The sequence below is a fragment of the Coenobita brevimanus genome, chromosome 2 (genome assembly GCF_032717465.1).
Source record: "Coenobita brevimanus isolate Jiangsu-jjx chromosome 2, ASM3271746v2, whole genome shotgun sequence".
Classification (NCBI taxonomy): domain Eukaryota; kingdom Metazoa; phylum Arthropoda; class Malacostraca; order Decapoda; family Coenobitidae; genus Coenobita; species Coenobita brevimanus.
The window spans coordinates 23,986,851-24,014,779 of NC_136955.1; positions in this window are offsets into that span (position 1 = coordinate 23,986,851).

Genomic DNA, 27,929 nt, shown 5'->3' on the forward strand with positions numbered 1-27,929 from the left:
ATTCGAAACATTTCCATGCTATTCACCTGCAAAACATTATGCGTTCGTAACATACATACTGTAACATATAACATAGACTACTGTGTTATCATGGTGTCCTGTGATACTGACCCATCTGTTTCGGATCCTCATCGCACAGATAAAGCACCGAGCCAGTTGTATATAAGTTGCAACTTGTCATTATAACTGCAGTCATAATTTTTGTGAATGTTATCCCTGGATTGTCTATAGCTATAATATAGAATGATTGTGAATTTAATGTTGATTCTCACAGTAGTTGTGCGGATGGTTATATATGTGGCAATTATTTTATATGGACGACTAAACCACATTGTGATGGACAGTGGAGAGCATTCGCCAATAATTTACTATAACCAGATGAAATTAGATGCAAACAACACAAAATATTATGAGACAACGAAGACACAGCTGTGGTATCCTGCTCCGCCTTGTTATCAAGGCCTTAATTGTGGCTTCACCTCATACGTGCATTATTTTCCTTCAGTCTCTGCCTCTTTTATTACTCTTACTTCCCGGTATCCTCTTACTGCGAGTCGTCATATTCCTTGGAGGGTTTCTTGTCGTCCGGTCCTATAACCCCTACTGTATTACATTATTCCTCGCATCATCACTCCCAAACAAACAACGTTAGCACAAGACTGCTGAATCTGTTAATACTATTATTGCCACTGCCACTACTACTGTAATCCCCCTTTTCCTATTGTGTCTAATTTCCCTCACAGTACTACTACTGCTGCTCCTATTACTACTCCACTATAAATCTGTATAATAATAAATATGATTGTCCTTATGTCTGTGTATCTGTTAATCATATTGTCCCTGTCCCACCGTCGACAACTCGTCACTTACCCCGCACCGCTACCCCAGTTGCACCCCACCCCCCTCTCTCCCACCCGCCATGAGCTCTATTCCTCCCCGACTCCGAACCATTTTACCCCTCACCTCCTTCTTGGGCCACCAGGCCTGTTGTTCACCTTTTACCGGTGAATATACGTGGCATGCATTAATAAGAATAATTATAAAATTGACAGCAACAACATACATCTGCAGTATTCCGAACATTACATAATTATAAAAGTCGCAGACCCAAACGTGCCTATATTACGGAGCTCTGATATATTAACCACAGAACCGACCACAGACCGTTGCTATCATTGCCACTGGACCTTATCTGTAGCACTTCACCATAGTAATACAACCCACTGAAGTCCTTTGTGGGATCACTACACATGTTTGGGAAAAATAACAGTGCACAACATGCCTACAACCCATTAAAATACACCTGTGACGTTTCACTGACATCCAGTAAATTGCCTAGAAGTTAGCGGACAAACAAACACATGGCTGGACATAGACTGAGGCCGAATGTCTCGCATCGGTATATGACAACCTGACAAAACTATTACGATCCTGCTTTGTAGGTGTCATCATAGTTATAATAATAATAATAATAATAATAATAATAATCATAGTAGCAGTAGTAGTAGTAGTAGTAGTAGTAGTAGTAGTAGTAGTAGTAGTAGTAGTAGTAGTAGTAGTAGTAATCACATGTTAATATCCATGATACAGAGGAGGACAAACACCATAATCTCCCTGATAAAACAAGTGAAAACAGCTGTGACATATAAAACCAAACAGTGCCATAATATTCTGTAATGGTAGGGTTATAGTATCTATCTATCTATCTATATACCTAGGCTGCTTCCCCCAAGGAAAGGGAGGTAGCCGAGACAGGACGACACACTCCCCATTTACTCATCCATTCAAACACATTCATTCGCATCTTAGCCCCAAAGGGGAGAACGGACAGATCTTCACCGCACCACACCGCACAAGGGTCAACTGCGCAATGCAATCAGTGACATCCGCAGCACGGCCCGACAGCAGAACTGGTTTACCCCTGCCACATCATAACAGACCCATCCCCTTACCCGCACCTGACCTGACTAGCTGATCAGACCAAATGTGGGAGAATATCACCTCAGGGCTGCGTCATCACTTATTCATTCACAATTTCTCTCCATTTATTTCTGTCACGCACAGCCACTCTTCCTTGCTCAACAGACATCCCTCTCGCATCCAGCGCTCTCTTCACACTGTCCATCCATCCTATTCGTGGTCTTCCTCTCAGCCTTACACCTCTCACATCAGATCTAGTTATCTTTTTCACCAATCGCTCATTATCCATTCTCTCCATATGCCCAAACCATCGCAACACCCTCTGCTCAACTCTACCAGCCATCTCCCGAACAACTCCAGTTCTCCTTCGCACTTCATCATTTCGCACCCGATCCATATGCGTCACTCCACACATATTCCTCAGACACCTCATCTCCATTACATTCAAACTTTTCCTCTCTGCTACACCCATATTCCATGTTTCAGCCCCATATAACGCAGTCGGTACCACAACACCCTCATACAGCCTTCTCTTTACATCCATTCTAAGCGAACGACATTTAAACACTTTTTTCATTCCTCCCAGCACCTTTCCTACTTCATTTATTCTAAACTTCACTTCTGCATCTATTCTTCCATCCACAGCAACATGTGACCCTAGATATTTAAAACAATCTACCTCCTCAAGCAACTCACCATTCAAAACTATATTCATCCCCCTACCATCTATCAACCTCGTACACTTCATCACTTTACTCTTATTCTCATTTACTTTCAATTTCCTCCTTTCACACACCCTTCCAAACTCCTCTACCAACTGTCTCAATCTCTCCTCTGAATCATCCACCAGTGCAGTATCATCTGCAAACAGCAGCTGCTTCAGATTCCACTCTCCACCATCAACATTCACCAGACTCAGACCTCCACCTAAAACTCTTGCATTCACCTCCCTTACAACACCATCCATGTAAATATTAAACAACCAAGGTGACATCACACATCCCTGTCGCAGCCCCACTCTCACGGGAAACCAATCACTCACAGCATTTCCCACTCTTACACATGCTCTACTATTTACATAAAAACTTTTCACCCCTTTTAGTAACCTACCATCATGTCCATACAATCTTAAAACAGTCCACAAAGCCTCCCTATCAATTCTATCATACGCTTTCTCTAAATCCATAAATGCCCAAAACACATCCTTGCCTTTCGCTAAATACTTTTCACACACTTGTCTCACAGCAAACACCTGATCAACGCATGCCCTCCCTCTCCAATCACTCCCTCTGTACCCTCTCTAACTCTCATAATTAACACTCTACCATACACCTTACCTACAACACTCAACAGACTTATACCCCTAAAGCTAGTACATTCATACTTATCACCCTTGCCTTTATACAACGGGACCACACAAGCACTTGCCCAGTCAATTGGCACCATACCTTACTCAAAGCACACATTCAACAATCTTACTAACCAGTCAACAATAGTCACTCCACCACCCTTCAGGCATTCCACAGCACACCCATCCATACCTGCAGCTTTCCCTGTTTTCATCTCCTTTACTGCCTTCTCCACTTCCACCTTCGTGATCAAAGAATCATTCAACTCTCCCAACACATTTATTCCTTGCACCCTTCCATCCGCCCCAATCTCAGCCACTCTTTCCTCCTCTACATTTAACAATCTTTCAAAATACTCTGCCCATCTCTTCCTTACTGCATCCATCTCAATTAACATCCTTCCATCCTCTGCTTTTACTCGTTCTTCCTTCCAAGACTCTCCCTTTCTCACCCTTTTCACCTCCTTCCAAAACATTTTCTTATTCTGTTGAAAATTCTCTGTCAGCCGCCTACACCACCCCTCATCTGCTGCCACTTTAGCATCACGCACAGCCCTTCTCGCTCTATTCCTCTTCTCCTTATACCTTTCATATGACATCTCATCCTTCCTCTGCAGCCACACTTCATATGCACGTCTCTTCTCAGCCACAGCCATACTTACTTCCTCGCACCACCATTCACTTCCTTTTCTTACACCACCACCCACACGTCTCACACCACACACCTCTTCTGCATGCCCCACCACAGCATTCTTAAACAACTGCCATTCCTCCTCCACGCTGCCATTTTCCCGATCTTTCACTGCGTTCCACTCATCTTTCAATTTCTCCTGATACTCTATCTTTTTCTCTCTTTTATCCAACTCACTGACTTTCAAAACCTCCCTGCCACACCTAACCCTCCTAGCTCTCACCCATCTCTTACCTACTCTTAACTTTCCCTCCACCAGGTAGTGGTCAGACATACCTCCACCCTCCCCTCTCAGAACTCTCACATCCAACAATCTTCCTATTACATTCCTAGACACAACCACATAGTCCATCAAAGCTCTATCAACAACCCTTCCACCCTCCTGTCTCACCCATGTATACTTATAAATATCTTTCTTCTCAAACAGCGTATTCCCAATCACCATCTCTCGCTCAACACACATCGCTATCATTCGTTCCCCATTTTCATTTCTTCCAGGCACACCATGCATACCAACTACGCCTTCAACTGCTACATTTCCCACTCTAGCATTCAAATCTCCCATCATTACCACATTCACATTCGCTCCAAAACTCTGCAGACATTCATCAACATCATTCCAGAAAGACTCCCTCTCTTCTTCATCCTTTTCACTACCAGGCCCATATGCACTCACAAACACCCACAACTCACGTTCAAATTTCGCTTTCACCCACATCAGTCTCGATGACACCTCCTTCCATTCAATCACACATTGCTGTACTTCCGGACTCACTAACAAGGCCACACCTTCTCTTGCCCTTCCTATATCAACACCTGACAATCTTTCATTCACACTTCCAAACATAGACTCCCACTTCCCTTTCATCTTCGTTTCACTCAAAGCTAACACATCCAACTTTCTTCTCACAAACATTCTCCCAATCTCCTCCCTTTTAGCCTCAATCGTACTACATCCACGCACATTCATAGACCCAATCTTCAGGGTACGGGGATAACTCCATCCCCCATCCCTTTCTCTGGCCTGTCTCTTTTTAGGAACTAAAAAACAGAGGAGGGGGTCCCTAGTCCCCTCACCCCGCCCCTTTTAGTCGCCTTTTACGACACGCAGGGAATACGGTGGCAGTATTCTTCCTAACACAACCTGGCCGCAGAGTAGTAGTACCACCCCATAGTGCGGCCAGGTTGTGTCCCCCCCGCCACAGGGGGGTTATAGTAATACTAAATTAATGTTTGACCGCAACCCAACCTTCTGTCCTGGCAAACAGATTCTGCACTGCGTCGACACATGCTATTCCAGTGTGTGTCCTTCTCAGTATCGTGCCTAATAACATGTGATTAATCATTATTATTATTATTATTATTATTATTATTATTACTGTGATGACACCTGAAATGCAGGATCACAAGAGTTTTGTCAGGTCTTTACATACCGATGCGAGACATTCTGCTTCTGTCTGTCTGTGTCCAGTCGTTTGTTTGTTTGTCCTCTAACTTCCCCTACGCTACTTGATGGATGTCAGTGAAACATCATATGCTTATTTTAGTGGTTTGTAGGCATGTTGTGCACTGTTATTTTTCCCAAACATGTGTAGCGATCTCACAGAGGACTACAGTGGGTTGTATTACCATGGTGAAGTGCTATAGGGAAGGTGTAATGGTAATGATAAGAACGGTCTGTGGTCGGTTTTGTGGTTAATATATCAGTGCTCCGTAATATAAGCACGTTTGGGTCTGCAGTTATTAAGTGTAATGTTAGGAACACTACAGTACACATCTACGATGTTGTTGTTATTATTATATTATTATCGCCTGCCTTTAGAAGGCGGAGCAATCATGTTTTTAACTGCATCTGTGTGTGTGTGTGTGTGTGTGTGTGTGTGTGTGTGTGTGTGTGTGTTCCTATTATATCTCATGAACGGCTTGAGCTATGAACATGAAGCCTTCAGCGTATCAAGATATGGCCATAATCTTGGAGGAGTTCGAAAGTGGCAACTCGGGGTCAGAGTCAAGGTCACCAAACTAACTGCTAAAGGTCAACTAGTTTTTATTGCCTGCCTTTAGCACCATTAAATCTCATGAATGGCTTGAGCTATCAACATAAAACCTTCATGGTATCAAAATATGGCCTAAAGTTTGGACTTGGCAAACTGAATATTTTAAAGGGCGATTACCGTTTAGCTCTCAAATGCCTTCTTTTTTATTATTACTGCATGCCACATATATTCACCGGTAAAGGGTGAACAACAGGCCTTCTGGCCCAAGGATGAGGTGAAGGGTAATGTGGTGTCGGAGTGGGGGAGGAGTAGAATCCATGGTGGGTGGGAACTGGAGTAGCGGTGCTGCGTCAGTGACGAGTTGTCGACGGTGGGACAGGGACAATATGATTAACAGATACACAGACATAAGGACAATCATATGTATTATTATACAGATTTATAGTGGAGTAGTAATAGGGGTAGCAGTACTAGTACTGTGAGGGGAATTGCAGTAGACACAATGGGGAAAGGGGGAATAGTAGTGGCAGTGGCAATAATGGTATTAACAGATTCAGCAGTCTTGGGCTAACGTTGTTTGGTTGGGAGTGATGATGCGAGGAATAATGTAATACAGTAAGGGTTATAGGACAGGATGACAAGAAACCCTCCAAGGAATATGACGACTCGCAGTAAGAGGATACCGGGAAGTAAGAGTAATAAAAGAGGCAGAGACTGAAGGAAAATAATGCACGTATGAGGTGAAGCCACAGTTAAGGCCTTGATAACAAGGCGGAGCAGGATACCACAGCTGTGTCTTCGTTGTCTCATAATATTTTGTGTTGTTTGCATCTAATTTCATCTGGTTATAGTAAATTATTGGCGAATGCTCTCCACTGTCCATCACAATGTGGTTTAGTCGTCCATATAAAATAATTGCCACATATATAACCATCCGCACAACTACTGTGAGAATCAACATTAAATTCACAATCATTCTATATTATAGCTATAGACAATCCAGGGATAACATTCACAAAAATTATGACTGCAGTTATAATGACAAGTTGCAACTTATATACAACTGGCTCAGTGCTTTATTTGTGTGATGAGGATCCGAAACAGATGGGTCAGTATCACAGGACACCATGATAACACAGTAGTCTATGTTATATGTTACAGTATGTATGTTACGAACGCATAATGTTTAGCAGGTGAATAGCATGGAAATGTTTCGAATCCAGTGTCATTAGGTTTCTCACTATTCGCCTCGTGGTTCAGTTCCAAAGTACCACTCACGGTTGTCCGTTCACCTGCCCTCTCCCTAACCCTGACTTCCACTTCCGTCCATCGTGGGGGGTACCGAAACTTTGGTTCGCGGGTGTACATGGGGAAAGATTGCTCCGAGATGCACTGAACTCTTCTTTACGTAGACAGGTCCCAACTCCTTGATTTAGGTGAATTTTACTTAAAGCAAACACTGTGACTCAGAAAACCATGTAGTTCGCTGGGTGGTAACTATATAATTTAATGAAAACCTGTTAGTGAAGCCGGATGGGACCTGCAAGCGTTTGCATTCGAGCTTTGATTGGGGTTTATTGCACACATAATGCCATTCATGGGCGAGTGGGGCTGGTCACCGTCTCCTTAGATGTTGAATTTGAGTAGCCTAACCCTGGGTCCTTACGCTCTTGACGCAGAAAAGGATAGGACGATGGATGGATTTTATTTACTGCTAGCCTTAGATTATACTGTAAAGCTCAAGGGAGATGTCTTGTAACGAAGGTGTTGGTAAAATTAGATCTCACCTCTCCTGCTCCAAAATTCTTTCAAAAGCTGAATAAAATCATTTGGGGTAGAAAGAATAAAATACAAAGTCCATCACTAGAATGGGAGAGTTAAAAATGACCGCAGAATGGTTACGGAATACCACCACGCAATATGATACAGAAACTGGAACACAATAAATCTGCTATTATGGTCTCACATTGCAAAAGAAATTACTCAGCCTTAATGCTAGTAATTGCTTTTCAGTACTCAGTGTACATATTCATTACAAATCCATTATTATTACTGCATTTCGTGGCTGTGTTTTTCAAGTTTCATCTCCCCTAAAGCTTCAGTTGTTATATTCGTACAATAGTTTAAGCAGCAACTATAATACTGATGAATAATACTTGACTGGGGATGATCATGAATAATTCACTTAACAAACAGTTTTATGGTGTAAAAAAAAATAATAACTTGCTTGGCAAAAGAATTAGATAGGAGCAAAAATTATACTTCACTGTGAAATTACATTTAAGGAATCAACTACATCACTAATTCCGTGAATATATATGCCAGCCATCAGGTGTCGACGTTTTGTTGCTGTTGTTGTTGTTGTTGATCAGCCTAGGTATGTCTGACCGAGCAGACTCATCAGCCACAGAAAAGCAGTCGCCCCTGCAGGGCCGTCCATTGCACTGAAACAATGTTCCCTTTTCGCTGACAGCGTCTCACCACAGCGAGACACGGGGAAAAGTGTGGAGGATTGGTTCTTCAATGGACGCTGCATTTGCCTCTTCCCACCCAATTTCAAAAGGCACCACAGCAAGCTGCACTTCATCCTGTAATTTGCTTATACGGTTACCAAACCATTAGCCTTGGCATTCAATGTTGAGCGATAAGAAGTGGAAAACAGGGTCATAAAAGTAACAGGAAAGAAAGGAAGAAGTAGGAAGAGAAGGGAGACGCAGAGATAAAATGATTAAGGAAGAATTAGGCAGCACTACATCAAGTGAGTGGATGACGGTGGCCAACACCTATCACCTTTAGGTCTCAATGTAGTGGATGAATACAAAACCTCACTGGGCTAGATTATATTTTTATGAACTTGCAGTACTTCTTGACTCCTTAAATCCGTTGATATTTTAGGCTTATTCTTTGATAGATCTGGCTGATATTGCGACTTTTCTCAGCTGTAGTATTGAAGGAATTTATTAAGGTTAAAAACACGCCATTCTAGCTTGGAAAAAAAAAATGGTCTCCCCTAACCTTTTAACATCGTCAAGTACTTTTCGGTATGAACACACATCACATGACTTCTCTCACACAGGCCACAAGTTGTCTAGCGGTTTCGTCAATGTTGCAGGGCAGACATATCCAAGAGTATTTTCTAATGTATTTCATTGCATCGCATCACCTCACTGATTCAGTTCGGTAATATTTAACGACAGTTTTCACTACAACATCGTTCACAAAGTATATTACGGTGTTGATGTCGAAGTGAACATGTCAGCTTCAGCATGTAAAATTCACCCCGAGTTTAATTTGCCAGTCGGAATGAATTGATCAAGAGTGTATCTGGTTTCACCTGCAGGGACAAGTGGCGACTATTGAAGGTTTGAATTAGTTCTCTCACACAGACGCGACAAGCTGTTTAATGGGTTTATCAATGTTGTTCGACAAACACGTTCAGGAGTGTGTGTATATATATATATATATATATATATATATATATATATATATATATATATATATATATATATATATATATATATATATATATATATATATATATATATATATATATATATATTGTTACGGAACAGAGAAAGATAATGTACACTTTAAGTGAGAATACGAAGAGTCACTACTGTCCCGTAAAGTTCCAGGTTCAAAACAAAAGAGTTAGGTAAAATTACAAGTTAAAGTTTAATGCTTAAATTAACAACAAAACATTCAGGACTCATAAGGATAATGTAATGGCAAAAACAGGTTAAATATATGGTTAACTGCAATAGCCTCTATTAACACGAAATTAGCAAGAGTAAATTTATCTAAGTCAGCCCTGATAAAATGAGATACCAGATAACACTCAGTGAATGCCAGATAAATTATTACAGATACAAATTCTTATCAAAAATGACTGACATAAAACCCAACATTAATTACAAAAACTTCACTAGGCCTACAAATTAAACTTATGCTATACAGTACAAGAAAAAATGCAATAACAGTAATACTCAAATTACACACAGCTGCTAGATGGTTGGAGACTTCTTGAGCACTCACAATAATAATATCTGTACAGGGGAGGACAGAGATGTGAACAAAATGAGGAGCAGATCTAAGTGGCAATGATGCAGAGATTGAGCTCATTATATAGGGGCTAGCAGAGCCTGATACAACTTGTAATAAGGACGCGCAAATGAAGCGATGGGGACAAACGGTCGACAATCCCGCACTGAATAACAGAAAGGACGACTTACTCTACTATAACGGTAGAAGGGGGGGACTGAGGCAGAACACGCTCGTGATCAAACATGCAGCATACTGTGCGTTAAAATTACACAAAGGATGATGAAATCATAGGCTATGTAACACCTCCCCACAAAGAAAAAAGAAATTTACAAAGGAAATTTCTTATTACTCTAAAACAATCTGTATATGGCATTACAGACCATCCAAAGGTCTTTCCTAATGTTACAAAAAATGAGATCTCCCTAGCACGTTCAGTCATAGGTACTTGCCAGTATCCCTTTAACAAATCAAACTTACTTATGTACCTAGCCTTTCCGATTTTGTCTATGCAATCTTCCACGCGAGGGAGAGGGTAAGTGTCTGTTTCAGTTATCTGATTAACACGTCTGTAGTCGATGCAAAGCCTCTGTGACCCACCTGGCTTAGGGACTAGAGTGACAGGAGAACTCCACTCGCTCTGACAGGGCTCAATCATCTTGTGGTCCAACAGGTAGCCAAGCTCCTTCTGGATGAGAGGAACTTTCACTGGGTTCACACGGTAAGGAGGCAGTTTAATTGGCTTTGCGTCTCCAACATCGACATCATGCAACAACACAGTAGCTCTTCCTGGAGTGGCACGGAACACTTGCGGGTACTCCTGCAGTAATGCCGAAAACTCCTGCCTTTCCTTGGGAGGTAGATGAGAAAGCTTAGTCTGGAGATCATTCATGATATCAGGATTCTTCCCCAAACTATCACTCAGGCTCATACTGCATGGGAGAACTTCACTTTCGCAGACCTCGGGTGGAACAGCTACAGTGCAGACTGGATTATTTTCGTCCCGCCTGTGATATAACTTTAGCATGTTGATGTGACATAGTTGCTTGTTCTTTCTACGATCTGGTGTGGCGATGACATAGTTGACATCACTGAGTTTCTTCTCCACGAAATAAGGGCCACTAAACTTGGCTTGAAGAGGTTGCCCATGAACTGGTAGCAGAATCAAAACCTGATCTCCTGGCTGAAAGTGGCGTAACCTGGACTTCTTGTCATACCAAGTCTTCATCTTCTCCTGAGCAGCTCCTAAATTCTCTCTCGCCAGCTGTAAAGCAGTGGACAGCCGTTCTTTGAACTTCATCACATACTCCAGCAGGTTGACGTCATCTTCCTCCGACAGCCAGCATTCCTTGAGTAACTTAAGGGGTCCTCTTACTTCATGGCCAAACAGTAGTTCAAAGGTGAGAAGCCCAGTGATTCATTTGGAGATTCTCTTGCAGCAAACACAACGAATGGAAGACCTTTATCCCAGTCTTTCTGATGTTCCAAACAGTATTTCTTGAGCATCGATTTGAGTGTTTGATGATATCTCTCCAACGCTCCTTGGGTCTGGGGATGGTAAGCTGAAGACGTGATCTGGGTGATGCCCAACTCTTTCAGAGACTGCTTGAAAACATTCGACATGAAATTACTTCCTCGGTCTGACTGTACCTCCTTGGGCAGACCAAACTTTGTGAAGAACCCTAGCATTACCTTAACCACGTTCTTTGCTGAGATGTTTCTAAGTGGAATGGCTTCAGGATAACGAGTAGCCATATCAATCATGGTCAACACATAAGAAAATCCTGAAGAAGTCTTAGGAAGAGGGCCCACAATATCCACCAACACACGGGTGAAAGGCGCCTCAAAAGGAGGAATGGGAACTAGAGGTGCAACCTTTTCGGTCTGATTACACTTCCCCACAACTTGACAGGTGTGACAAGACTTACAATACCAGGAAACATCCCTGAAGATACCTGGCCAGTAGAAGTGTTTCAAAATGCGTGTCACAGTCTTCCTCACTCCAAGGTGTCCTGCCAAACTGGAATCATGAGCCACTCTAATGATATCCTGCCTACAAACACGAGGGATGACGACTTGATGTACAACCTCCCATTCACAGTCGGCTGATGCTGTTGGGGGTCTCCACTTCCTCATAAGTACTCCTGACTTTACATAAAAACAAGTAGAAGCACCGGCTGACTCTTCTTCACTGTAAGCAGAGTTAGCTAGACCTTTCAACTCAGGGTCAGCAACCTGCAACTCAACCAACTCTTGACGAGACAAATTATCAACACTACGGGGTACTGCCTCATCTGGTGAGTGGTCCAAATTAGCAAGAAAAGTGTCAGCTAGGATAACATCATCATCATCATTCCTCTAAATCACCAGTAACTTTAGACTTAGCCCTAGTGACAGCACATGCAGGGAACACATCAGGGACATCACAATCCTGGGACGCAGCCACTGGCTCACTAGACAACTGAGGAGCTGGACACACTTGACTTCCACCAATATCATTTCCAAGTAAGAAAGTTACACCTGACATTGGGAGTGTCTCAACCAACCCAACCATAACAGAACCATTAACAAAACCAGACTCTAAATTCACTCTGCACAGAGGGACAGAGAAGTAATTATTCCCTACACCTTGTAAGATTACAGTTTCATCAGAGGAATTAAAATTAGAGCCTAGAACACTGGTCAGCATAAGGGATTGGCAAGCACCTGTATCACGATATATTTGAACTGATTTCCTGTCATTACTGTCCAGAGGACTGACAAAACCATCAGACAGGAAATTAGCACATGAACTCTTGAGAGTGTCACCCACGTTACTGCTCAAAAGAGGAGCTCCATCATGAGAATTTAAGTTACCCCTCAAAGCAGGTTCAGTTAACTCAGTTAAAGAATTCTGGGAACTCTCAAGAGTGGACACTAGACCAATTGACTGAATATTTAAAGACTCCTTTTTGTTCACATCACGCTGTCTCCTGAAACATCTCTCCGTAGTATGACCAAGCTTACTACAATAAGTACATTTACTTTTCTGAAATCTAGAGGTGAAGCTGGTATTTACTTCCTGAGAAACATCATCTTTATTCTCTTTCCTGTTACCTGTACTCTGAGTAGAGGCAACGTACTGACTCTCAGCTTTCCTTTTTCCTCTAAAATATCTCTTGTGAGTGAGAACATACTCATCAGCTAAAACTGCAGCATCAGACAAATTATCTATTCTTTTCTCATCAAGATATAGGCTTACATCTTTATAAATACACCTTTTGAAATCCTCCAGCAAAATCATCTGCTTAAATTTGTCAAAATCAGAATCCACATTCTTAGAATTTAACCACTGCTCTAACAGATCTTCTTTGATTTTTGCATACTCAACATGGGATTGCTTATCTTGCTTATAAGTTGTCCTAAATTTTACTCTATAGGCTTCAGGAACAAGCTCATAGGCCTTAAGAATCAAGCTCTTAACTACATCATAATTATCAGACTGATCCTGAGGCAAAGATGCATAAGTTACTTGAGCTTTACCGGTGAGAACAGTTTGAAGGAGTACTGTCCAATACTCCTTAGGCCAATTAAAACCTGTAGCTACCCTCTCAAACAACTGAAAATACTTTGTTAAATCAGATTCATTAAAAGGAGGGACAAGTTTAACATTTTTAGCCACATCAAAACCATCAGAGCTAGATGATCCAGTTCCACCTTGTTTCATGCGATACTCATGGTCTGCCTGAATCCTGGCAAGTTCAACTTGTGCCTGTATCTGTGCCTCCTGAATCCGAGCCTGAGATTCCGCCTCCTTAGCCTGAGACTCAGCCTGCTTAGCATTTGCCTGAAATTCAGCTTCTTTAGCACGAGCCTCCTGCAGAGCTAGCTGTAACTTAGCTAATTCAATCTGCGTTTGCTCATTTGGAGGAGTTACATTAAACAAGCTTTTATTAATCATGCCAGCAATTTGATCTTTAGAATGATGAGAGTGAACTGCAATTCCCAATTGTTGAGCAACAAGCTTAAGTTCATTCTTTGTTCTGTTTTCTATATCACACACTGTTTGCACATTTGACAAAAAATCTTTGGCTTCATCAAGTGTAGAAATAGTAGCCATCATGAATATATCACAGTCACAAAATATCAAACAATATCCTTATGATAATATCCTGAATATCCTGATATGAGGTCGCCAAATTTATGTTACGGAACAGAGAAAGATAATGTACACTTTAAGTGAGAATACGAAGAGTCACTACTGTCCCGTAAAGTTCCAGGTTCAAAACAAAAGAGTTAGGTAAAATTACAAGTTAAAGTTTAATGCTTAAATTAACAACAAAACATTCAGGACTCATAAGGATAATGTAATGGCAAAAACAGGTTAAATATATGGTTAACTGCAATAGCCTCTATTAACACGAAATTAGCAAGAGTAAATTTATCTAAGTCAGCCCTGATAAAATGAGATACCAGATAATACTCAGTGAATGCCAGATAAATTATTACAGATACAAATTCTTATCAAAAATGACTGACATAAAACCCAACATTAATTACAAAAACTTCACTAGGCCTACAAATTAAACTTATGCTATACAGTACAAGAAAAAATGCAATAACAGTAATACTCAAATTACACACAGCTGCTAGATGGTTGGAGACTTCTTGAGCACTCACAATAATAATATCTGTACAGGGGAGGACAGAGATGTGAACAAAATGAGGAGCAGATCTAAGTGGCAATGATGCAGAGATTGAGCTCATTATATAGGGGCTAGCAGAGCCTGATACAACTTGTAATAAGGACGCGCAAATGAAGCGATGGGGACAAACGGTCGACAATCCCGCACTGAATAACAGAAAGGACGACTTACTCTACTATAACGGTAGAAGGGGGGGACTGAGGCAGAACACGCTCGTGATCAAACATGCAGCATACTGTGCGTTAAAATTACACAAAGGATGATGAAATCATAGGCTATGTAACAATATATATATATATATATATACACACACACACAAGTAATTTACTTACATTCTTCTCTCTCTCTCTCTCTCTCTCTCTCTCTCTCTCTCTCTCTATGACCGACGAAAGCGTTGATACATATGTACTGTATATATATCTTACATACAGTACCTTTCAGCTCTTTCGTCAGTACAACCAATTCACCCACTCACTCATCCCTCTATCTACATATTCTTCCCTTGAAAATACGCTTCGCCAAACTTGCCTAAAAATTAACCACAGCCAGGAGAAGGCAGGAAGGGTAACTATTCCAAATTTCTTTCACTCCCTCCCTTCAGCACAGGCAAATGGTTAGTTAGGGATCCTGTTACCTCCACCCTGCCCAATTACTGGCCAGACTTCAGACCCCACCACCACCACTACCACACCATAACCACACTACCACACCAACACATTACAGCAGCAACACACCATTTCACCACACCACAAGAATACACTACTACCACCTCCACTGCCACACCACAACAACACAACACAATGCAACAACACCCTCTTACCATACCAACACACAACAGAACACAGTGCACCACCGTAGCAATACATATCACTACACTTCACGAGTATACTGCTGCTGTTTCCACCATTGCACCACACCACCAAATCACATCATATCAGCACACCATACCACCACATCACACGAGCACACACCACAAGCATCAGCAAAACATCACACCACCACAACACATTGCAATACCACTATTTCAGCACACACCACAAGCATCAGCAAAACATCACACCACCACAACACATTGCAATACCACTATTTCAGCACACACCACAAGCATCAGCAAAACATCACACCACCACAACACATTGCAATACCACTATTTCAGCACACACCATCACACAGAACGACCACACTACCCCACAACCACACCACCAACACGCCACCACACCAACACACCACCACACCACCAGCACACCACCATCACATCACACCATCACCACACGACACCACCACACCTCCATTACTGCACCACCACAACTATACCACACACCACCACCGCCACAATATCACAATCACCACCATAGTACAACACCAGTACAACCTCACAACGCACCACTCCACACCACGCCAAACCACTCCATGGTACTACCACACTACTACATCACACAGCACCACACCAGCACAGTACTACCACACTACCGCACCACACCACACCACCACATACCCCCTACCCCCAATAACCACCACCTAGCCTGCCTGCACAATTAAAAAGATAAATAAACTGTATTCTACCTAGCGAAATTAGCGTGAAAGTTTTGGTGTGCGTTAAGTGGTATTTTGTGGGGTTACGGGCACTATTATATTCAAGGATAAAGGATGCCGCTTGGGGCCTGAATCTGCATATTTAGCAAGGCGTGTGTGAATGTGCTTTGCCTCCTGCCGTCTTACGTTAACCTTATGTGTTATGCTATAGACATTATTATATTGTTTCTCAGACTCCCTTCGGCTGACTGGAATATATCTTTCACCGGCCCTCTTTTTACTATACCATTGGGATTATTAATGAATGTTTATGACAAGTCTCAAAACACTTACAAACGTATTTAACAAAGCCTTGAACACACAACCCCTCAGGGTCGAATGGCTGGCATTCCGAGTTTTAGCTTTGTGTGTGTGTGTGTGTGTGTGTGTGTGTGTGTGTGTGTGTGTGTGTGTGTGGACATCCACTGTTAAGTTCGGCAAGCGTATTTAACTAACAAGAGGCTATTAGGTATGCTGTGTCTAGTGAGAAAATAATGGACGTACTCAGAGGCTTACTAACGTCGACATTATTACATCAGACAAGAAGCACTGCAAAGGCACAGCAAACCCGTCACCGGCAGCCATTTTAGTGCTGACGTATAAATCCAAGAGGATATGTAGTCAGAGGTGTCACATACCAAATTTGTAGTAAATCGGGTGAAAATCGACGATTTTATGCCCATATGAAATTTTAGGCCCGACCTACGTGACATTGACCTCCCTACCGCTGACTGAGGGGTGATCCCCCCTGTTGTAATGAGGCATGTTATAGGATGCAAATTCGAAAGATGCACCTTTAGGTTTTGGCTTCATGTCGATATGAAGAATTTGAAAGGAGTTATGGAGAAAAACGATTTTTTCTTTTTTTACTTTTACTTTTTTTTTTTTTTTTTTTGGGGGGGGGCTCTACAGCCAGGGCCTTGGCCCAAATTGGCCCAAAATTTAATCAGGTGATCAGAAGGTCGTAGGCCATTATCACTGTAATTTTAGTCAATGTAGCACTAGCAGTTTTCGCGTAAGGTTTTTCATAGACAAACAAACAAACAGACAAACCGAGTGAAAAGAATACCCGTCCCCGAGCCCCTCCAGGGCGGGGACCGGTAAAAAAAAACACAAAATAATAGACAACCAAATTATGAGTAACAAAAAATTTAAAGAAAATGTAAATACAGAGCAAAAACCAAAGTATTGACACAAACGAGGAAAAAGAAAGGAAAATACCACAAAATACTTAAGAACAATGTAATAAAAGTTAAAAGTAGGAGAGATTATCAGAACACTAAAGAAAAAATAATACTGTCATCATCATCATCATCATCATCCAGAACTCTCTCATCCATTGTAAATGGAGTAACAGTTAAAGTATTGACGACAAGCAAAATATAAACCAATTAAAATGTCATACAAACGTAATAACACACACACACACACACACACACACACACACACACACACACACACACACACACACACACACACACACACACACACACATCTCCTGTCTCTCCAGCTGTCGTCTTGTGCTCCAGTAAAAACTCATGTCCTATTTTTGAGAGGGTTTATGCTGGACTTGTGTTGCAGTTGTTGAGGCTTGTGTGTGTGTGTGTGTGTGTGTGTGTGTGTGTGTCTTTTGTGACTGTGTGTTAATGCTTTTATGCGCCTGAGTTTGTGTTGGTATATGTGTCTGTGTTTGTGTATGCGTGTTGTTTGTGTGTGTGTGTGTGTGTGTGTGTGTGTGTGTGTGTGTGTGTGTGTGTGTGTGTGTGTGTGTGTGTGTGTGTGTGTGTGTGTGCACGCGCTATGACAAACTTCGTTCGAGAAATTGAAGCAACTGCCTGAGGTTTGCATGTAACTGGATGTGTTTACAGTGTCACTGCGAACTCTAATAATTACCCGTCCCGGCCCCGGAAGTGCTCGGGGACGGGTCTTGTTTGCACTCAGTTTGTCTGTTTGTCTGTCTGTTTACAACTTTACGCGAAATCTATTGGTGTGATTTTGACTAAAATTACATGGATGATGGGCTATGACCATCTAATCACCTGATTAAATTCTGGGGCCAGATTGGACCAAGGCCAGGCTGTAGGGCCCCAGAATGTACAAAAATATCGATTTTTTTTTTTTCGCCATAACTCCTTTCAAATTCGCCATAGTGACATTAAATCTAAACCTAAAGGTCTATCTATCTATCTATTGCCAGACGCCTCAATCCCGTTTGGGGTGGCCACAAACAAATCGCCTCCAAGTCGCCCTATCTCCCGCCATTTCACTGCCCTGCTCCCAACTCACATCCCCCTCTCTCATATACCTCTCCACCCCATCCCTCCATCTCATCCTCGGCCTCCCCCTCCCTCTTCCCCCCTCCACCTCACTCACACTCTCTTCGTCAGTCTTTCACCCTCCAGCCTCTCCACATGGCCAAACCACCTCAGTGTGTTCCTCATAACGCTTCCTATCACTTCCACATCCACACCACAACGCTCCTTCATATCCTCATTCATCAGCCTGTCTCTCCACGTGACTCCACAGGCTCCTCTTAAATAACTCATTTCCACGGCTCTCACCCTTGACTTGTGTCCTTCCAACAACGTCCAAGCTTCACTTCCGTACGTTAGAGCTGGTATCACAATACTGTCATGTAGTAACTTTTTCACTTCCATGCTCACTTCCCTGTTTCTTATCACTGCTTTCAAGGAACCAGCAACCTTTCTTCCCTGCTCTACCCTTTCAAGCACTTCACCCTCCAAACCTCCATCCTTACTCATCACACTACCCAAGTACTTAAACGTACTCATATTTTCCAATTCCTCACCATCCAACCTCGCTGTACATTCACTGACTTCACCTCTCTCAAAGACCATCACTTTACTCTTCCCTACATTCACCTTTAGATTCCGTTTCTTACACACTCTCCCAAACTCATCCACCAAGCCTTGCAGCTCCTCTTCGTCTTCACTCAACAACACAGTATCATCTGCAAACAACAGTACAGGGAGTTTCCAAACACTATCCTCTCTCACCAGGGCCACTTCAACATCCACTACCCTAGCTTGAACCTCTTTTATTACCCCATCCATGTACAGATTGAACAACCGTGGCGACATGACACATCCCTGTTTCAACCCAACTTTCAAAGAGAAAAATTCACTTAGTTCACCATCCACACGCACTGCAGCCTTCGCACCATCGTACATACTCTTCACAGCATTCAACAACGTCCCGTCTACTCCATATATTCTTAACACTTTCCAAAATCCTTGTCTATCCATCCTGTCATATGCTTTCTCCAAATCCATGAAAGCCGCATACAACTTCTTTCCCTTCTCTAGAAACTTTTCTACTAAAGATCTGAGAATGAATATCTGATCTACACAACCTCTTCCCTTCCTAAAGCCTCCCTGTTCTTCTCCAACTAATTTCTCTGTTCCTTCTCTAACTCTGTCAATAAGTATCCTACCATACACTTTTGCTATTATACTAAGAAGACAAATGCCCCTATGATTACCACACACCTCTTTTTCCCCTTTTCCTTTGTACAAGGGAATAATTATACCTGACTTCCAATCCTCCGGGACTCTACCTTCCTCCCATGCCAATCTGCACATCTTTCACATCCATTCTACTACTATATCTCCCCCATGCTTCAGCATTTCACCACACACTCCATCAATTCCTGGGGCTTTCCCCAATTTAACTTTCTTCATTGCTTCCACAACTTCTGTCCTACTGATTTCTTCCTGTCTTCTCACCTCCCTCCTTCTCCCAGCCATTCATTCCCCAGCCACTTATACTCGCATTACTTCCATCCTCTATGTTCAACAATTCCTTAAAGTGTTCTCTCCATCTGCTCACTTTTTCTTCCTTCTCCACTAGTAATCTACCATATTTATCTTTCACTCCCCTGCTAACTTCACTTCCACCCTGTCTTACTGTTTTCACCTCGTTCCAGAACATTTTCTTACAGTCCCTCCACTTTACACTCAAATTCCTTCCAAATTCCTCATCCACTCTCTTCTTACTCTCTCTTACTAATCTTTTCACCTCTCTCTTTCTTTCTACATATAACTCTCTCTTCTGCCTCTCAACTTCTTCCACGCCCCTATTTCTCATCCATTCATTGGATGCTTTCTTCTTTTGTGCCACAGCCTGTCTCACCTCTCCAGTCCACCACGCTGTTCCTTGCACTCCCCTCCGTCTTCTCTTCCTTCCACACACCACATCACATGCTGCACATATTTCTTCTGTAAATATCCTGCACACACCTTCCACGTCTCCCATCTGCTCCAATTCATATTTGCCCAATCGTTCCTCCACTTCTCTCATACTCTGCCTTTTTCTCATCCTCTTGTAACCTTTCCACTCTCCTTGCAACTACTCCTTCCTCTCGTCTTTCCCTTCTCTTCCTCCAACTTACTTGAATTCTAATTCTGGCCACCACCAAGTAGTGGTCAGAAAGTCCACTCCCCCAACCTCTATAAGCTCTTGCATCCTTTACACATCTTCGCATCCTTTCATCCACACACACATAATCAATCATTGCCTTCCTTTCATTCAGTTCACCACCCACCCTTCTCATCACTCGCCATGTATACCTAAAGGTACAGCTCCGGACAGATGAAACGGCTACACCCCATCCACCAGCGACTTGGTTTGGGTCTCAGTGGTTCTGGTAACAGTTGCAGGTGGAGGGAGGGGGGATGTGGGAGGGTGAGGAGGGGAGAAATGTGGGCGGAGTTCTATAGGGGGTAGTGTGGGAGGGTGAAGAAGCAGCACAGTCTGGCTGGTGGGAGGGGGAGACGAATGGTTGGGTAGCGGAGACGAGAGTCTGCTGGAGGGTAAGACAGGTGAGTGTGATTAGATGAAAAGAAATTACACAAAATGAATTATTATAATATCTGCTGCATATATTGCATTTTATCTACTAAATAAAAACACTGTCTATTATTCACCACCGTATTTGGGTATCCTACTCATTATTATTATTATCCTTTGGATATTAGGCAATAAATAAAGATATTGGAGGGTCTTTCGGACCCGAACCAATTTTTTCATAACTTTTTCTTCAGCTATTTCCGTATTATTATTATCCCTCGTGCTTGAAGTCCCCCTTTTTATCACTTTCTCCTAAGCCCTACATTTTTTTTTTTTTAGGCATAAGGCAGTTTGACTTTCTCTTTAAATAACCATATTTATCAACAAATATTCCTTTCATTAATCTATTTAATTACCTGTTTTCTTTCAATATGCATTTGTCTAATAATGGGTGTTACACCTTAATTGGCGCCGCTATTTGACGTTTTGAATAAATTTGGTCTAAATTTACGCATATATTGCAGTCTCTCTCAAGTAGGCTGGCAACCTCACACATCCTCCCCCATGCTTTCTCCTTCTCTCGCTACCCGTTCCCTCCTTTCCTTTTGTAGTACTGTTTATCTATTCTTTCTCATATTTTTAACCTCATTCCTTCTTACAAACTTTTAGTGCCATAGCAATTTCTCCCTTATCACCTACAGTCCTACTACATGAAAGTGGAAAAAACTGCCATCGGGAAAAGAATAACTGGAAATTTATGGCGAAGGTTACGATATTAGTTATTTAGAATGAAAGTGTTGGCAGATACGCATTCTTGACGTGATTATCACAGCCACAGCATTTCGCCTTCATAAAACAGAAGGACTATAGGTTTCATGCATTACCTCCTTACGTCCAGCATTACTGTGCAGAACGCCATGTATAACACATTAAGGACCACAAGGACAGTAATGGTAGTCATCGTGATTCTCATGAATCTCTCCATAGGCTATTGAAAACAATGCTTTATGCTCAACTTCTGAATTATGTTCTCATCATGGCAATGATAGGCAAACATAATAAAAACAATATATACAACCAAATTATCATTTATTATACAACAAAGCTCAAACTGCCTCCGTGCTACCTGAAAAAAATTAAATACCTGATCATATATATATATATATATATATATATATATATATATATATATATATATATATATATATATATATATAATCATACAGGCTCTACACTTATGAAATTTAACATCGAGTAACCCTATATGCCCAAAATAATTTCCTCTGCATGGACTGACGTTGTAATGAAACTGGTTGTCCCCCTGCAGTAATTATTAATATATTTTTATGGTCATGTATGACTGAATAGTTTAGTTTATACAAGCGAAAACCTCATAAATAATACTCACCGAGTATTATTCCTTCTCTAGCAGTTGCGCCTTCAGTGACACACTTCCAAAAATCCTCTGGCTTGTCAACATAACGTTTGCTAGGGTCCTTTGATGCAACCCTGCTTCGTGCAATACTCTTCTCATAGTCTTTTCGCTGATATCATGGTCTGTGCATCGGTTTCTGTGGCGTGTAGTGCAACATGGTGGTTTCCGTGTGGTAGGTTGCCATGCTAGTTAGTGTCCTCTGCTTTACCCAACACAATAAATTTTAGATCAAACAGTGTTCTTCATGGTTATTAATATATATATATATATATATATATATATATATATATATATATATATATATATATATATATATATATATATATATATATATATATATATATACATGTAACCTGAAGAAATTAAATACATGATCCTATATATATATATATGTATATATATATATATATATATATATATATATATATATATATATATATATAGAGGATCATGTATTTAATTTCTTCAGGTTACATGTGATTGTGTGAGCTGGTTACACCATTGAGACTGCAGCACGGAGGCAGTTTGAGCTTTGTTGTATAATAAATGATAATTTGGTTGTATATATTGTTTTTATTATGTTTGCCTATCATTGCCATGATGAGAACATAATTCTGAAGTTGAGCATAAAGCATTGTTTTCAATAGCCTATGGAGAGATTCATGAGAATCACGATGACTACCATTACTGTCCTTGTGGTCCTTAATGTGTTATACATGGCGTTCTGCACAGTAATGCTGGACGTAAGGAGGTAATGCATGAAACCTATAGTCCTTCTGTTTTATGAAGGCGAAATGCTGTGGCTGTGATAATCACGTCAAGAATGCGTATCTGCCAACACTTTCATTCTAAATAACTAATATCGTAACCTTCGCCATAAATTTCCAGTTATTCTTTTCCCGATGGCAGTTTTTTCCACTTTCATGTAGTAGGACTGTAGGTGATAAGGGAGAAATTGCTATGGCACTAAAAGTTTGTAAGAAGGAATGAGGTTAAAAATATGAGAAAGAATAGATAAACAGTACTACAAAAGGAAAGAAGGGAACGGGTAGCGAGAGAAGGAGAAAGCATGGGGGAGGATGTGTGAGGTTGCCAGCCTACTTGAGAGAGACTGCAATATATGCGTAAATTTAGACCAAATTTATTCAAAACGTCAAATAGCGGCGCCAATTAAGGTGTAACACCCATTATTAGACAAATGCATATTGAAAGAAAACAGGTAATTAAATAGATTAATGAAAGGAATATTTGTTGATAAATATGGTTTTTTAAAGAGAAAGTCAAACTGCCTTATGCCTAAAAAAAAAAAAAATGTAGGGCTTAGGAGAAAGTGATAAAAAGGGGGACTTCAAGCACGAGGGATAATAATAATACGGAAATAGCTGAAGAAAAAAGTTATGAAAAAATTGGTTCGGGTCCGAAAGACCCTCCAATATCTTTATTTATTGCCTAATATCCAAAGGATAATAATAATAATGAGTAGGATACCCAAATACGGTGGTGAATAATAGACAGTGTTTTTATTTAGTAGATAAAATGCAATATATGCAGCAGATATTATAATAATTCATTTTGTGTAATTTCTTTTCATCTAATCACACTCACCTGTCTTACCCTCCAGCAGACTCTCGTCTCCGCTACCCAACCATTCGTCTCCCCCTCCCACCAGCCAGACTGTGCTGCTTCTTCACCCTCCCACACTACCCCCTATAGAACTCCGCCCACATTTCTCCCCTCCTCACCCTCCCACATCCCCCCTCCCTCCACCTGCAACTGTTACCAGAACCACTGAGACCCAAACCAAGTCGCTGGTGGATGGGGTGTAGCCGTTTCATCTGTCCGGAGCTGTACATCTTTCAAATCTGCATCCTATAACATGCCTCATTGCACCAGGGGGGTCACCCCCATGTTAGCGGTAGGGGGGGTCAAAGTCAGGTGGGTCGAGCCTAAATTTTTAAATGGGCATAGAATGGTCAATTTTCACCCGATTTACTCCAGATTTTATAAATAACATTTTTGACTAGATATCCTGTTCTGTTTACTCGTCAGCACTAAAATGACTGCCGGGGACGGGTTTGCTGTGCCTTGGCACCGCTTCTTGTTGCTTCTGATGCTGTTGGGTTCTCATTCGCCTGTGTTTGGAATGTGCCTGACTGAGTATAATAGGTGGAAGAGGATGGTGACAATGATGACGACTGAAATGATAAACATTAGTATGATGATGATGATGATGATGTGATAGGCTATAACACCTTAACCCATTTATTTGCTGAACTGTTTTTTTGGGTGTTGTTCAGTATACAATAGCTTCACGAGTCTTCAGTCAGGTCAGTACAAAAGACCATTGGAAGCTACATACAATACACACACCACAAAGCCCGCCAGGAGACAGGACGTGTGTGCTAGGCAATCCCTAGGTCCTGTTCTCCCCACTTACTATTTTTTAATCAGCCCATACCCCCCTGACCGGGCTAATGTATGGCCCGGCCTGCAATAAAGTTGCAGGAAATCTTTGAACGAACGAACGAACGAACTACATACAATAAACCCAACGTGGCAAGAGTAAAAGATTGCTGTTATTATGCCTGACAGAATCGAGTTATATCTGTAAGTTATACGCATTTCACGAATATAAATTTATACATCAAAATACAGCTTAATCCATCACAAATGTCTATGTTATGCCTAATTTAGCTCTGCTTGCAATAAATATTGAATATCTATCTATCTATCTATCTATCTACATATAGGGGATTGATAAAAAAATGCCACTGATCGCATTTATTTATGATATGTTGCCTAGAATACAGAGATATTGCATATGTTTATTTTTAAATTTTGAAGTTATGAGTTCTAATGCTACTTAGTTTTATTTAAAATAATATCATCCGCAAAGCCATATATCAGTCATGCATAAACATCGTTTTCCATCCATGATTTTTTGAGCAAATATTTGTGTGTGTGTGTGTGTGTGTGTGTGTGTGTGTGTGTGTGTGTGTGTGTGTGTGTGTGTGTGTGTGTGTGTGGAAATGTTGCTTAACGCAAACAAGTATCATGCAATATAGCAGCGATCTATTGTTCTTAACTCTGAAGTGAAGAAAATATTTATTGGAAATCCGTCCGGCCTAAATTTATGTTGTAGTTATTTCAGCATTGATTGCCATGAAAGATTTCTGGCCTGCAAAACAGTGTTGCACTAATGGACAAAGAAGAAGAAGAAGAAAAAGCCACCTCGTGAGAGACAAAAATATGTTTTGAATCATCCTGTACGTTACACCTTATATTATCTTAGTTATCTGAACTCCAGTGACTGGGATGCTTTGTAACCGTATAACCAAACTTGGTAGATGATTAAAAAATAAGGAAGTTTGGATAAAGAAAAGAAATAGAGCACAACACCTTCAACATCGAAGGTACAACTGAGGGCACGGCAGACTGTTAGGAATCTACATTATCATAGTACAACTCATAATAGATAGCATGATAGATAACATGATAGTGAAGCTAGGTGTGGGAAAAGGAAATGCGCTTGCAAGATTGCAGTGAAGGAATGCCAGATGTGCACCAGAAGTGCTACATACACAGACACACAGGCTTCTAGAAACTTCACACATGGCCAGTACACATGACACAAGCTCTCCTACACTAGAACGGAGGAATTAGACAGGCAGAAGGAGGCTAGCTACATAGGCGTGAGGTTGTAAAGAGAGAAGAGACGAGGGGTCCAGCCAGGACTTAGCTAGCATATGTACGCTTCTGTGTAATACACGCAGTGTTCAGCTTAAACTTTCTCTTTGAAGATAATAAACTACAATCAAGACCAAGAATCCATCTTTAACTTCTCCTGTCATCAACTACAAGTGAACTGAAGTTACTTCCTCACATGTTTACGCGGCTACGACTATTATATAATCAATCTCAAGACTCACATTATTTTTGGTGGCAGAGGTGGGAAAAAATGTGAGAAACTGGATAACATGATAATGATGATAAAGAAGAAAATGATGATGGTGATGACGATAATGATGGTGATAATGACGATAATGATGATGGTGATGATAATGATGATGGTGATGATGACGATAATGATGATGGTGATGTGACGATAATGATGATGGTGATGACGATAATGATGATGGTGATGACGATAATGATGATGACGATGGTGATGAAAATGTTAAAAGGATAAAAACCTGGGAATTGGATAGCACGAAAATCGTAATAAAAAGAAATTGATGATGATGATGATGATGATGATGATGATGACACACATAAAACTTGAGAAAGGAGTTGGAGGATGAGATGGGAAAAGTATAGGAGGGAGGGTGACATGGGGTGGTGTGGTGTGTAATTTAATGAAAGCACTATACAATAATATCTCCACTTTAACTTGGCCTAAAATTGCCATCTCTTCTTGAGTACTGGGGTGTAGGAAGAGACTGTCACTAGAGTACAGTGCTTGTCACGAAGAAGTATTATGGAAAGGATGTAGAGCCGTAGCACTGTCTTATTCTGTCACTGAGCTGTAAAAGAGACAAGCAGTAGAATATGGCGCTAGTCATGAAGAAGTGCAATGGAAAGGATGTAGAGCCGTAGTATTGTCTTCTGTCATAGGGATGTAACAAGAGACAAGCAGTGGAATATGATGCTAGTCACGAAGAAGTGCCATGGAAAGGATTATAGTCACAATACTATAACATTCGACCCCTGACATAAGGGAAAATAATCTGGAAAAGGACGAAAATCCGTATTAGGATGGACAGGCGATAAATTTTTAGTCTACCCATCCTTCTATCCATCCATTAGTGTATTATTCTCCATTTATTTGCCATCTCACTGCCTGCCTCTATACTTGTCTACCTACAGTACCTACCTACCTATCTTTTTATCTACCAATCTATCTATTTATCTATCCATTTTTCTATCTATCTGTATATCGGTCTTCTGTCATACTTCTCTCTCTCTCTCTCTCTCTCTCTCTCTCTCTCTCTCTCTCTCTCTCTCTCTCTCTCTCTCTCTCTCTCGGTACGCTCATCCATCCACCTATCTGCCGTCCATCTATCTGTCTGTTCATACATCCATCTGTTCACCTAGTGTAGCAAAAAAGGTGAGAGAAAAGGATAAGTATGCCTGGAGGTAATGTTGAGAGAGAGAGAGAGAGAGAGAGAGAGAGAGAGAGAGGTATTATTATTTTGGAATAGAATCTCTTCGTATTTCTGGCTACTTTTATCTTTACTATGCGAGCTTAATAAGAGAAATGACTTTCGCAATGTGTACCTGAGCCAGTTCGGAGAGAGACTACCTGACATTATTTAGAACTTCACATGAAGTGAACTTATTATTATTAAAGAAATTATTATTATTTTTTTTTTGGGGGGGTAGAGGGGGAGATTTAGAAGGCCGGCATTCCAAGGCCGTTCGAGAAAGAGAC